The sequence below is a fragment of the Oncorhynchus mykiss genome, chromosome 25 (genome assembly GCF_057628025.1).
Source record: "Oncorhynchus mykiss isolate SJ-2025 chromosome 25, ASM5762802v1, whole genome shotgun sequence".
In the NCBI taxonomy this organism is placed as follows: domain Eukaryota; kingdom Metazoa; phylum Chordata; class Actinopteri; order Salmoniformes; family Salmonidae; genus Oncorhynchus; species Oncorhynchus mykiss.
In genome coordinates, this window is record NC_143046.1 from 94,185,211 (window position 1) to 94,199,437 (window position 14,227).

Consider the following 14,227-nt stretch of genomic DNA (forward strand, 5'->3'; position numbering starts at 1 on the left):
CAATTGACCTTTTCTTTACACTGTTCTAATGAAAGTACATTTTCATAATATCAGCTAGCTTCCATAAACGTCAAACAAGGATTGAACCCACGTGCTTCAGTTTACAAAAACAGATGACTTAGCACATCTATTTCCTTATTAAAATGTCAACATTCTGGAAAGTGGGAGTTGTGCAAATGCTAATTTAACAACTAAATATACTCATCAGAGAAGTTGTGGATTAACTTCAGACCGCATACACTTCAAGTATTAGCTCTACCGTAGAGACACATCCCCTTACAATAAATTAGCAGGGTTGCCATATTGAGACAACTTGCCTTTTCTTCAAATTCCTCCAGTTAAAGAACCTCTCCATGGTACCAACTAATTTTCAGCAAGGCACAGATGGGATTTGAACCCATGATCTTCGGTTTACAAGACCGACGCCTTGCCACTTGGCCACCATGCCAATCTACACTGCAAAATATTTATCAACATTCTGGAAAGTAGTAGTTGTGTAATGTGAATTTGGCACACAAATAAACTCAGTGGAGAACCTTGGGATTGAACCAAGGACCTCATGCATAAATAGCATGCACTCCCCCTCTGAGCTTCCATCCCATGTTATTCGCAGGTAAAATGCAATATTAATACAATGTACTTTTTATACACACCACTCCATTGAATCTACAATGAAATGATAGCAGCAATTCTTAATACAAGTATGGACAGTCATCGAACCCATGAACTTCAGTTTTTGAAAATGATGCAATTGAATTTGGCAACCATACCACTTCTGTTTCCTGCTGATAATTTCAACATTCTGGAAAGTAGGAGATGGGCCATTGCAAAGGTTTCAATGGAGAAGCTGGGGATTGAACCCAGGACCTCATACATGCGAAGCATGCGCTCTACCGCTGAGCTACATCCCCTTTCTGGGAAAAAGAGAAATGTTTCTTGTTTTTTTAAATTTCACCTTTATATAACCAGGTAAGCTAGTTGAGAACAAGTTTTCATTTACAACTGCGACCTAGCCAAGATAAAGGAAAGCAGCGCAACACAAACAACAACACAGAGTTACAGATGGAATAATAAAGAGTACAGTCAATAACACAATAGAAGAAAAAAAAGAAAGTCTATATACAGATAAAGATAAAGGAAAGCAGCGCAACACAAACAACAACACAGAGTTACAGATGGAATAATAAAGAGTACAGTCAATAACACAATAGAAGAAAAAAAAGAAAGTCTATATACAGTGCGTGCAAATGGAGGTAAGGCAATAAATAGGCCATAGTAGCGAAGTAATTACAATTTAGCAAATGAACACTGGAGTGATAGATGAGCAAATGATGATGTGCAAGTAGAAATACTGGTGTGCAAAGAGCAGAATGTAAATTAAAACAATATGGGGATGAGGTAGGTAGATTGGGTGGGCTATTTACAGATGGGCTATGTACAGCTGCAGCGATCAGTTAGCTGCTCAGATAGCCGATGTTTAAAGTCAGCAGTGTTGCCAACACCTCAGTAAGGAAAGTAGCTATTGGCTGTCCTAAAAGTCGCTAGAAGTTGCTAAAACATGTCATCACCTAATTTGCAGAATTGGCAATGTGCATGTAAATGTGAAGGACACTGTAGGAGTGAGGAATAACATTGTGGGAGAGACAAAAAGTGAGTAAAAAACTCCCTAAATATGTTTGGAACTACAAATGAACTTTCTTCTGTCGATCCTTGTTTTTTTATGATACAATTCCAACCCTCGTCCTTTACCCGGCTGGCTTGAGACCGGCAAAAGTGAACCAAAAGAGACATACTGGCGGAGCGGAGCTACTTAGTTTTTCATGACCTTTTTATTTTATTCTTTGTTTTTAGTTTTTCAGTTTAGTTTTCTTAATTTGTTTTGGTTTTTAACCTTATGGTCCACTTAGGAGCCTAAAACATTTGACATTTTTAACCTTAACATTTAGAAAAAAGAAATGGTATACAATCGACATTAGCAATCTAAATGGACCAAAAAGAGACAATAGAAAAAAATGGCAATGGCAATGTGAGAAAATTACGGTAACTAGTCTGGCTCTAAATCAGGTTAATTGTGTTTTTTTTTTTTGTGTAAGCCAGGGCGGGATCAGCCAGCGGCAGCTTCCCGCATGTGCGATTCATTTGCAGTCTGGACGCAATTGACCTTTTCTTTACACTGTTCTAATGAAAGTACATTTTCATAATATCAGCTAGCTTCCATAAACGTCAAACAAGGATTGAACCCACGTGCTTCAGTTTACAAAAACAGATGACTTAGCACATCTATTTCCTTATTAAAATGTCAACATTCTGGAAAGTGGGAGTTGTGCAAATGCTAATTTAACAACTAAATATACTCATCAGAGAAGTTGTGGATTAACTTCAGACCGCATACACTTCAAGTATTAGCTCTACCGTAGAGACACATCCCCTTACAATAAATTAGCAGGGTTGCCATATTGAGACAACTTGCCTTTTCTTCAAATTCCTCCAGTTAAAGAACCTCTCCATGGTACCAACTAATTTTCAGCAAGGCACAGATGGGATTTGAACCCATGATCTTCGGTTTACAAGACCGACGCCTTGCCACTTGGCCACCATGCCAATCTACACTGCAAAATATTTATCAACATTCTGGAAAGTAGTAGTTGTGTAATGTGAATTTGGCACACAAATAAACTCAGTGGAGAACCTTGGGATTGAACCAAGGACCTCATGCATAAATAGCATGCACTCCCCCTCTGAGCTTCCATCCCATGTTATTCGCAGGTAAAATGCAATATTAATACAATGTACTTTTTATATACACCACTCCATTGAATCTACAATGAAATGATAGCAGCAATTCTTAATACAAGTATGGACAGTCATCGAACCCATGAACTTCAGTTTTTGAAAATGATGCAATTGAATTTGGCAACCATACCACTTCTGTTTCCTGCTGAGAATTTCAACATTCTGGAAAGTAGGAGATGGGCCATTGCAAAGGTTTCAATGGAGAAGCTGGGGATTGAACCCAGGACCTCATACATGCGAAGCATGCGCTCTACCACTGAGCTACATCCCCTTTCTGGGAAAACGAGAAATGTTTCTTGTTTTTTTAAATTTCACCTTTATATAACCAGGTAAGCTAGTTGAGAACAAGTTTTCATTTACAACTGCGACCTAGCCAAGATAAAGGAAAGCAGCGCAACACAAACAACAACACAGAGTTACAGATGGAATAATAAAGAGTACAGTCAATAACACAATAGAAGAAAAAAAAGAAAGTCTATATACAGTGCGTGCAAATGGAGGTAAGGCAATAAATAGGCCATAGTAGCGAAGTAATTACAATTTAGCAAATGAACACTGGAGTGATAGATGAGCAAATGATGATGTGCAAGTAGAAATACTGGTGTGCAAAGAGCAGAATGTAAATTAAAACAATATGGGGATGAGGTAGGTAGATTGGGTGGGCTATTTACAGATGGGCTATGTACAGCTGCAGCGATCAGTTAGCTGCTCAGATAGCCGATGTTTAAAGTCAGCAGTGTTGCCAACACCTCAGTAAGGAAAGTAGCTATTGGCTGTCCTAAAAGTCGCTAGAAGTTGCTAAAACATGTCATCACCTAATTTGCAGAATTGGCAATGTGCATGTAAATGTGAAGGACACTGTAGGAGTGAGGAATAACATTGTGGGAGAGACAAAAAGTGAGTAAAAAACTCCCTAAATATGTTTGGAACTACAAATGAACTTTCTTCTGTCGATCCTTGTTTTTTTATGATACAATTCCAACCCTCGTCCTTTACCCGGCTGGCTTGAGACCGGCAAAAGTGAACCAAAAGAGACATACTGGCGGAGCGGAGCTACTTAGTTTTTCATGACCTTTTTATTTTATTCTTTGTTTTTAGTTTTTCAGTTTAGTTTTCTTAATTTGTTTTGGTTTTTAACCTTATGGTCCACTTAGGAGCCTAAAACATTTGACATTTTTAACCTTAACATTTAGAAAAAAGAAATGGTATACAATCGACATTAGCAATCTAAATGGACCAAAAAGAGACAATAGAAAAAAATGGCAATGGCAATGTGAGAAAATTACGGTAACTAGTCTGGCTCTAAATCAGGTTAATTGTGTTGTTTTTTTTTGTGTAAGCCAGGGCGGGATCAGCCAGCGGCAGCTTCCCGCATGCGCGATTCATTTGCAGTCTGGACGCAATTGACCTTTTCCTTACACTGTTCTAATGAAAGTACATTTTCATAATATCAGCTAGCTTCCATAAACGTCAAACAAGGATTGAACCCACGTGCTTCAGTTTACAAAAACAGATGACTTAGCACATCTATTTCCTTATTAAAATGTCAACATTCTGGAAAGTGGGAGTTGTGCAAATGCTAATTTAACAACTAAATATACTCATCAGAGAAGTTGTGGATTAACTTCAGACCACATACACTTCAAGTATTAGCTCTACCGTAGAGACACATCCCCTTACAATATATTAGCAGGGTTGCCATATTGAGACAACTTGTCTTTTCTTCAAATTCCTCCAGTTAAAGAACCTCTCCATGGTACCAGCTAATTTTCAGCAAGGCACAGATGGGATTTGAACCCATGATCTTCGGTTTACAAGACCGACGCCTTGCCACTTGGCCACCATGCCAATCCACGCTGCAAAATATTTATCAACATTCTGGAAAGTAGTAGTTGTGTAATGTGAATTTGGCACACAAATAAACTCAGTGGAGAACCTTGGGATTGAACCAAGGACCTCATGCATAAATAGCATGCACTCCCCCTCTTAGCTTCCATCCCATTTTATTTGCAGATAAAATGCAATATTAATACAATGTACTTTTTATATACACCACTCCATTGAATCTACAATGAAATGATAGCAGCCATTCTTAATACAAGTATGGACAGTCATCGAACCCATGAACTTCAGTTTTTGAAAATGATGCAATCATACCACTTCTGTTTCCTGCTGAGAATTTCAACATTCTGGAAAGTAGGAGATGGGCCATTGCAAAGGTTTCAATGGAGAAGCTGGGGATTGAACCCAGGACCTCATACATGCGAAGCATGCGCTCTACCACTGAGCTACATCCCCTTTCTGGGAAAACGAGAAATGTTTCTTGTTTTTTTAAATTTCACCTTTATATAACCATGTAAGCTAGTTGAGAACAAGTTTTCATTTACAACTGCGACCTAGCCAAGATAAAGGAAAGCAGCGCAACACAAACAACAACACAGAGTTACAGATGGAATAATAAAGAGTACAGTCAATAACACAATAGAAGAAAAAAAAGAAAGTCTATATACAGTGCGTGCAAATGGAGGTAAGGCAATAAATAGGCCATAGTAGCGAAGTAATTACAATTTAGCAAATGAACACTGGAGTGATAGATGAGCAAATGATGATGTGCAAGTAGAAATACTGGTGTGCAAAGAGCAGAATGTAAATTAAAACAATATGGGGATGAGGTAGGTAGATTGGGTGGGCTATTTACAGATGGGCTATGTACAGCTGCAGCGATCAGTTAGCTGCTCAGATAGCCGATGTTTAAAGTCAGCAGTGTTGCCAACACCTCAGTAAGGAAAGTAGCTATTGGCTGTCCTAAAAGTCGCTAGAAGTTGCTAAAACATGTCATCACCTAATTTGCAGAATTGGCAATGTGCATGTAAATGTGAAGGACACTGTAGGAGTGAGGAATAACATTGTGGGAGAGACAAAAAGTGAGTAAAAAACTCCCTAAATATGTTTGGAACTACAAATGAACTTTCTTCTGTCGATCCTTGTTTTTTTATGATACAATTCCAACCCTCGTCCTTTACCCGGCTGGCTTGAGACCGGCAAAAGTGAACCAAAAGAGACATACTGGCGGAGCGGAGCTACTTAGTTTTTCATGACCTTTTTATTTTATTCTTTGTTTTTAGTTTTTCAGTTTAGTTTTCTTAATTTGTTTTGGTTTTTAACCTTATGGTCCACTTAGGAGCCTAAAACATTTGACATTTTTAACCTTAACATTTAGAAAAAAGAAATGGTATACAATCGACATTAGCAATCTAAATGGACCAAAAAGAGACAATAGAAAAAAATGGCAATGGCAATGTGAGAAAATTACGGTAACTAGTCTGGCTCTAAATCAGGTTAATTGTGTGTTTTTTTTTTTTGTGTAAGCCAGGGCGGGATCAGCCAGCGGCAGCTTCCCGCATGTGCGATTCATTTGCAGTCTGGACGCAATTGACCTTTTCCTTACACTGTTCTAATGAAAGTACATTTTCATAATATCAGCTAGCTTCCATAAACGTCAAACAAGGATTGAACCCACGTGCTTCAGTTTACAAAAACAGATGACTTAGCACATCTATTTCCTTATTAAAATGTCAACATTCTGGAAAGTGGGAGTTGTGCAAATGCTAATTTAACAACTAAATATACTCATCAGAGAAGTTGTGGATTAACTTCAGACCACATACACTTCAAGTATTAGCTCTACCGTAGAGACACATCCCCTTACAATATATTAGCAGGGTTGCCATATTGAGACAACTTGCCTTTTCTTCAAATTCCTCCAGTTAAAGAACCTCTCCATGGTACCAGCTAATTTTCAGCAAGGCACAGATGGGATTTGAACCCATGATCTTCGGTTTACAAGACCGACGCCTTGCCACTTGGCCACCATGCCAATCCACGCTGCAAAATATTTATCAACATTCTGGAAAGTAGTAGTTGTGTAATGTGAATTTGGCACACAAATAAACTCAGTGGAGAACCTTGGGATTGAACCAAGGACCTCATGCATAAATAGCATGCACTCCCCCTCTTAGCTTCCATCCCATTTTATTTGCAGATAAAATGCAATATTAATACAATGTACTTTTTATATACACCACTCCATTGAATCTACAATGAAATGATAGCAGCCATTCTTAATACAAGTATGGACAGTCATCGAACCCATGAACTTCAGTTTTTGAAAATGATGCAATCATACCACTTCTGTTTCCTGCTGAGAATTTCAACATTCTGGAAAGTAGGAGATGGGCCATTGCAAAGGTTTCAATGGAGAAGCTGGGGATTGAACCCAGGACCTCATACATGCAAAGCATGCGCTCTACCACTGAGCTACATCCCCTTTCTGGGAAAAAGAGAAATGTTTCTTGTTTTTTTAAATTTCACCTTTATATAACCAGGTAAGCTAGTTGAGAACAAGTTTTCATTTACAACTGCGACCTAGCCAAGATAAAGGAAAGCAGCGCAACACAAACAACAACACAGAGTTACAGATGGAATAATAAAGAGTACAGTCAATAACACAATAGAAGAAAAAAAAGAAAGTCTATATACAGTGCGTGCAAATGGAGGTAGGGCAATAAATAGGCCATAGTAGCGAAGTAATTACAATTTAGCAAATGAACACTGGAGTGATAGATGAGCAAATGATGATGTGCAAGTAGAAATACTGGTGTGCAAAGAGCAGAATGTAAATTAAAACAATATGGGGATGAGGTAGGTAGATTGGGTGGGCTATTTACAGATGGGCTATGTACAGCTGCAGCGATCAGTTAGCTGCTCAGATAGCCGATGTTTAAAGTCAGCAGTGTTGCCAACACCTCAGTAAGGAAAGTAGCTATTGGCTGTCCTAAAAGTCGCTAGAAGTTGCTAAAACATGTCATCACCTAATTTGCAGAATTGGCAATGTGCATGTAAATGTGAAGGACACTGTAGGAGTGAGGAATAACATTGTGGGAGAGACAAAAAGTGAGTAAAAAACTCCCTAAATATGTTTGGAACTACAAATGAACTTTCTTCTGTCGATCCTTGTTTTTTTATGATACAATTCCAACCCTCGTCCTTTACCCGGCTGGCTTGAGACCGGCAAAAGTGAACCAAAAGAGACATACTGGCGGAGCGGAGCTACTTAGTTTTTCATGACCTTTTTATTTTATTCTTTGTTTTTAGTTTTTCTAGTCTGGCTCTAAATCAGGTTAATTGTGTGTTTTTTTTTGTGTAAGCCAGGGCGGGATCAGCCAGCGGCAGCTTCCCGCATGTGCGATTCATTTGCAGTCTGGACGCAATTGACCTTTTCTTTACACTGTTCTAATGAAAGTACATTTTCATAATATCAGCTAGCTTCCATAAACGTCAAACAAGGATTGAACCCACGTGCTTCAGTTTACAAAAACAGATGACTTAGCACATTTATTTTATTTTTATTTCACCTTTATTTAACCAGGTAGGCTAGTTGAGAACAAGTTCTCATTTGCAACTGCGACCTGGCCAAGATAAAGCATAGCAGTATGAGCAGACAACACAGAGTTACACATGGAGTAAACAATTAACAAGTCAATAACACAGTAGAAAACAAAGGGGGGGTCTATATACAATGTGTGCAAAAGGCATGAGGTAGGCGAATAATTACAATTTTGCAGATTAACACTGGAGTGATAAATGATCAGATGGTCATGTACAGGTAGAGATATTGGTGTGCAAAAGAGCAGAAAAATAAATAAATAAAAACAGTATGGGATGAGGTAGGTGAAAATGGGTGGGCTATTTACCAATAGACTATGTACAGCTGCAGCGATCGGTTAGCTGCTCAGATAGCTGATGTTTGAAGTTGGTGAGGGAGATAAAAGTCTCCAACTTCAGCGATTTTTGCAATTCGTTCCAGTCACAGGCAGCAGAGTACTGGAACGAAAGGCGGCCAAATGAGGTGTTGGCTTTAGGGATGATCAGTGAGATACACCTGCTGGAGCGCGTGCTACGGGTGGGTGTTGCCATCGTGACCAGTGAGCTGAGATAAGGCGGAGCTTTACCTAGCATGGACTTGTAGATGACCTGGAGCCAGTGGGTCTGGCGACGAATATGTAGCGAGGGCCAGCCGACTAGAGCATACAAGTCGCAGTGGTGGGTGGTATAAGGTGCTTTAGTGACAAAACGGATGGCACTGTGATAGACTGCATCCAGTTTGCTGAGTAGAGTGTTGGAAGCCATTTTGTAGATGACATCGCCGAAGTCGAGGATCGGTAGGATAGTCAGTTTTACTAGGGTAAGCTTGGCGGCGTGAGTGAAGGAGGCTTTGTTGCGGAATAGAAAGCCGACTCTTGATTTGATTTTCGATTGGAGATGTTTGATATGAGTCTGGAAGGAGAGTTTGCAGTCTAGCCAGACACCTAGGTACTTATAGATGTCCACATATTCTAGGTCGGAACCATCCAGGGTGGTGATGCTAGGCGGGGATGCGGGTGCAGGCAGCGATCGGTTGAAAAGCATGCATTTGGTTTTACTAGCGTTTAAGAGCAGTCGGAGGCCACGGAAGGAGTGTTGTATGGCATTGAAGCTTGTTTGGAGGTTAGATAGCACAGTGTCCAATGACGGGCCGAAAGTATATAAAATGGTGTCGTCTGCGTAGAGGTGGATCAGGGAATCGCCCGCAGCAAGAGCAACATCATTGATGTATACAGAGAAAAGAGTCGGCCCGAGAATTGAACCCTGTGGCACCCCCATAGAGACTGCCAGAGGACCGGACAGCATGCCCTCCGATTTGACACACTGAACTCTGTCTGCAAAGTAATTGGTGAACCAGGCAAGGCAGTCATCCGAAAAACCGAGGCTACTGAGTCTGCCGATAAGAATATGGTGATTGACAGAGTCGAAAGCCTTGGCAAGGTCGATGAAGACGGCTGCACAGTACTGTCTTTTATCAATGGCGGTTATGATATCGTTTAGTACCTTGAGTGTGGCTGAGGTGCACCCGTGACCGGCTCGGAAACCAGATTGCACAGCGGAGAAGGTACAGTGGGATTCAAGATGGTCAGTGACCTGTTTGTTGACTTGGCTTTCGAAGACCTTAGATAGGCAGGGCAGGATGGATATAGGTCTGTAACAGTTTGGGTCCAGGGTGTCTCCCCCTTTGAAGAGGGGGATAACTGCGGCAGCTTTCCAATCCTTGGGGATCTCAGACGATATGAAAGAGAGGTTGAACAGGCTGGTAATAGGGGTTGCGACAATGGTGGCGGATAGTTTCAGAATCTATTTCCTTATTAAAATGTCAACATTCTGGAAAGTGGGAGTTGTGCAAATGCTAATTTAACAACTAAATATACTCATCAGAGAAGTTGTGGATTAACTTCAGACCGCATACACTTCAAGTATTAGCTCTACCGTAGAGACACATCCCCTTACAATAAATTAGCAGGGTTGCCATATTGAGACAACTTGCCTTTTCTTCAAATTCCTCCAGTTAAAGAACCTCTCCATGGTACCAACTAATTTTCAGCAAGGCACAGATGGGATTTGAACCCATGATCTTCGGTTTACAAGACCGACGCCTTGCCACTTGGCCACCATGCCAATCTACACTGCAAAATATTTATCAACATTCTGGAAAGTAGTAGTTGTGTAATGTGAATTTGGCACACAAATAAACTCAGTGAAGAACCTTGGGATTGAACCAAGGACCTCATGCATAAATAGCATGCACTCCCCCTCTGAGCTTCCATCCCATGTTATTCGCAGGTAAAATGCAATATTAATACAATGTACTTTTTATATACACCACTCCATTGAATCTACAATGAAATGATAGCAGCAATTCTTAATACAAGTATGGACAGTCATCGAACCCATGAACTTCAGTTTTTGAAAATGATGCAATTGAATTTGGCAACCATACCACTTCTGTTTCCTGCTGAGAATTTCAACATTCTGGAAAGTAGGAGATGGGCCATTGCAAAGGTTTCAATGGAGAAGCTGGGGATTGAACCCAGGACCTCATACATGCGAAGCATGCGCTCTACCACTGAGCTACATCCCCTTTCTGGGAAAACGAGAAATGTTTCTTGTTTTTTAAAATTTCACCTTTATATAACCAGGTAAGCTAGTTGAGAACAAGTTTTCATTTACAACTGCGACCTAGCCAAGATAAAGGAAAGCAGCGCAACACAAACAACAACACAGAGTTACAGATGGAATAATAAAGAGTACAGTCAATAACACAATAGAAGAAAAAAAAGAAAGTCTATATACAGTGCGTGCAAATGGAGGTAGGGCAATAAATAGGCCATAGTAGCGAAGTAATTACAATTTAGCAAATGAACACTGGAGTGATAGATGAGCAAATGATGATGTGCAAGTAGAAATACTGGTGTGCAAAGAGCAGAATGTAAATTAAAACAATATGGGGATGAGGTAGGTAGATTGGGTGGGCTATTTACAGATGGGCTATGTACAGCTGCAGCGATCAGTTAGCTGCTCAGATAGCCGATGTTTAAAGTCAGCAGTGTTGCCAACACCTCAGTAAGGAAAGTAGCTATTGGCTGTCCTAAAAGTCGCTAGAAGTTGCTAAAACATGTCATCACCTAATTTGCAGAATTGGCAATGTGCATGTAAATGTGAAGGACACTGTAGGAGTGAGGAATAACATTGTGGGAGAGACAAAAAGTGAGTAAAAAACTCCCTAAATATGTTTGGAACTACAAATGAACTTTCTTCTGTCGATCCTTGTTTTTTTATGATACAATTCCAACCCTCGTCCTTTACCCCGGCTGGCTTGAGACCGGCAAAAGTGAACCAAAAGAGACATACTGGCGGAGCGGAGCTACTTAGTTTTTCATTACCTTTTTATTTTATTCTTTGTTTTTAGTTTTTCAGTTTAGTTTTCTTAATTTGTTTTGGTTTTTAACCTTATGGTCCACTTAGGAGCCTAAAACATTTGACATTTTTAACCTTAACATTTAGAAAAAAGAAATGGTATACAATCAACATTAGCAATCTAAATGGACCAAAAAGAGACAATAGAAAAAAATGGCAATGGCAATGTGAGAAAATTACGGTAACTAGTCTGGCTCTAAATCAGGTTAATTGTGTTTTTTTTTTTTGTGTAAGCCAGGGCGGAATCAGCCAGCGGCAGCTTCCCGCATGTGCGATTAATTTGCAGTCTGGACGCAATTGACCTTTTCTTTACACTGTTCTAATGAAAGTACATTTTCATAATATCAGCTAGCTTCCATAAACGTCAAACAAGGATTGAACCCACGTGCTTCAGTTTACAAAAACAGATGACTTAGCACATCTATTTCCTTATTAAAATGTCAACATTCTGGAAAGTGGGAGTTGTGCAAATGCTAATTTAACAACTAAATATACTCATCAGAGAAGTTGTGGATTAACTTCAGACCACATACACTTCAAGTATTAGCTCTACCGTAGAGACACATCCCCTTACAATATATTAGCAGGGTTGCCATATTGAGACAACTTGCCTTTTCTTCAAATTCCTCCAGTTAAAGAACCTCTCCATGGTACCAGCTAATTTTCAGTAAGGCACAGATGGGATTTGAACCCATGATCTTTGGTTTACAAGACCAACGCCTTGCCACTTGGCCACCATGCCAATCTATGCTGCAAAATATTTATCAACATTCTGGAAAGTAGTAGTTGTGTAATGTGAATTTGGCACACAAATAAACTCAGTGGAGAACCTTGGGATTGAACCAAGGACCTCATGCATAAATAGCATGCACTCCCCCTCTGAGCTTCCATCCCATTTTATTTGCAGGTAAAATGCAATATTAATACAATGTACTTTTTATATAAACCACTCCATTGAATCTACAATGAAATGATAGCAGCAATTCTTAATACAAGTATGGACAGTCATCGAACCCATGAACTTCAGTTTTTGAAAATGATGCAATTGAATTTGGCAACCATACCACTTCTGTTTCCTGCTGAGAATTTCAACATTCTGGAAAGTAGGAGATGGGCCATTGCAAAGGTTTCAATGGAGAAGCTGGGGATTGAACCCAGGACCTCATACATGCGAAGCATGCGCTCTACCACTGAGCTACATCCCCTTTCTGGGAAAACGAGAAATGTTTCTTGTTTTTTAAAATTTCACCTTTATATAACCAGGTAAGCTAGTTGAGAACAAGTTTTCATTTACAACTGCGACCTAGCCAAGATAAAGGAAAGCAGCGCAACACAAACAACAACACAGAGTTACAGATGGAATAATAAAGAGTACAGTCAATAACACAATAGAAGAAAAAAAAGAAAGTCTATATACAGTGCGTGCAAATGGAGGTAGGGCAATAAATAGGCCATAGTAGCGAAGTAATTACAATTTAGCAAATGAACACTGGAGTGATAGATGAGCAAATGATGATGTGCAAGTAGAAATACTGGTGTGCAAAGAGCAGAATGTAAATTAAAACAATATGGGGATGAGGTAGGTAGATTGGGTGGGCTATTTACAGATGGGCTATGTACAGCTGCAGCGATCAGTTAGCTGCTCAGATAGCCGATGTTTAAAGTCAGCAGTGTTGCCAACACCTCAGTAAGGAAAGTAGCTATTGGCTGTCCTAAAAGTCGCTAGAAGTTGCTAAAACATGTCATCACCTAATTTGCAGAATTGGCAATGTGCATGTAAATGTGAAGGACACTGTAGGAGTGAGGAATAACATTGTGGGAGAGACAAAAAGTGAGTAAAAAACTCCCTAAATATGTTTGGAACTACAAATGAACTTTCTTCTGTCGATCCTTGTTTTTTTATGATACAATTCCAACCCTCGTCCTTTACCCCGGCTGGCTTGAGACCGGCAAAAGTGAACCAAAAGAGACATACTGGCGGAGCGGAGCTACTTAGTTTTTCATTACCTTTTTATTTTATTCTTTGTTTTTAGTTTTTCAGTTTAGTTTTCTTAATTTGTTTTGGTTTTTAACCTTATGGTCCACTTAGGAGCCTAAAACATTTGACATTTTTAACCTTAACATTTAGAAAAAAGAAATGGTATACAATCAACATTAGCAATCTAAATGGACCAAAAAGAGACAATAGAAAAAAATGGCAATGGCAATGTGAGAAAATTACGGTAACTAGTCTGGCTCTAAATCAGGTTAATTGTGTTTTTTTTTTTTGTGTAAGCCAGGGCGGAATCAGCCAGCGGCAGCTTCCCGCATGTGCGATTAATTTGCAGTCTGGACGCAATTGACCTTTTCTTTACACTGTTCTAATGAAAGTACATTTTCATAATATCAGCTAGCTTCCATAAACGTCAAACAAGGATTGAACCCACGTGCTTCAGTTTACAAAAACAGATGACTTAGCACATCTATTTCCTTATTAAAATGTCAACATTCTGGAAAGTGGGAGTTGTGCAAATGCTAATTTAACAACTAAATATACTCATCAGAGAAGTTGTGGATTAACTTCAGACCACATACACTTCAAGTATTA

At 39.5% G+C, this 14,227-nt stretch overlaps 12 non-coding genes across 12 annotated transcripts; all 12 read right to left on the reverse strand.

Moving 5' to 3' along the window:
* Window positions 1-376: 376 nt before the first annotated feature.
* On the reverse strand, window positions 377-448 carry trnat-ugu (transfer RNA threonine (anticodon UGU)). The gene has a single exon. It is a non-coding gene; the product is annotated as a tRNA-Thr (tRNA).
* Window positions 449-839: 391 nt separating this feature from the next.
* Window positions 840-911, reverse strand: trnaa-cgc (transfer RNA alanine (anticodon CGC)). The gene has a single exon. It is a non-coding gene; the product is annotated as a tRNA-Ala (tRNA).
* A 1,618-nt stretch (window positions 912-2,529) lies between these two features.
* trnat-ugu (transfer RNA threonine (anticodon UGU)) lies at window positions 2,530-2,601 on the reverse strand. The gene has a single exon. It is a non-coding gene; the product is annotated as a tRNA-Thr (tRNA).
* A 391-nt stretch (window positions 2,602-2,992) lies between these two features.
* Window positions 2,993-3,064, reverse strand: trnaa-cgc (transfer RNA alanine (anticodon CGC)). Its single transcript has one exon. It is a non-coding gene; the product is annotated as a tRNA-Ala (tRNA).
* Window positions 3,065-4,569: 1,505 nt separating this feature from the next.
* Window positions 4,570-4,641, reverse strand: trnat-ugu (transfer RNA threonine (anticodon UGU)). The gene has a single exon. It is a non-coding gene; the product is annotated as a tRNA-Thr (tRNA).
* Window positions 4,642-5,019: 378 nt separating this feature from the next.
* Window positions 5,020-5,091, reverse strand: trnaa-cgc (transfer RNA alanine (anticodon CGC)). Its single transcript has one exon. It is a non-coding gene; the product is annotated as a tRNA-Ala (tRNA).
* A 1,507-nt stretch (window positions 5,092-6,598) lies between these two features.
* Window positions 6,599-6,670, reverse strand: trnat-ugu (transfer RNA threonine (anticodon UGU)). Its single transcript has one exon. It is a non-coding gene; the product is annotated as a tRNA-Thr (tRNA).
* Window positions 6,671-7,048: 378 nt separating this feature from the next.
* trnaa-ugc (transfer RNA alanine (anticodon UGC)) lies at window positions 7,049-7,120 on the reverse strand. The gene has a single exon. It is a non-coding gene; the product is annotated as a tRNA-Ala (tRNA).
* A 3,149-nt stretch (window positions 7,121-10,269) lies between these two features.
* On the reverse strand, window positions 10,270-10,341 carry trnat-ugu (transfer RNA threonine (anticodon UGU)). The gene has a single exon. It is a non-coding gene; the product is annotated as a tRNA-Thr (tRNA).
* Window positions 10,342-10,732: 391 nt separating this feature from the next.
* Window positions 10,733-10,804, reverse strand: trnaa-cgc (transfer RNA alanine (anticodon CGC)). The gene has a single exon. It is a non-coding gene; the product is annotated as a tRNA-Ala (tRNA).
* Window positions 10,805-12,310: 1,506 nt separating this feature from the next.
* On the reverse strand, window positions 12,311-12,382 carry trnat-ugu (transfer RNA threonine (anticodon UGU)). The gene has a single exon. It is a non-coding gene; the product is annotated as a tRNA-Thr (tRNA).
* A 391-nt stretch (window positions 12,383-12,773) lies between these two features.
* Window positions 12,774-12,845, reverse strand: trnaa-cgc (transfer RNA alanine (anticodon CGC)). The gene has a single exon. It is a non-coding gene; the product is annotated as a tRNA-Ala (tRNA).
* Window positions 12,846-14,227: the final 1,382 nt, after the last annotated feature.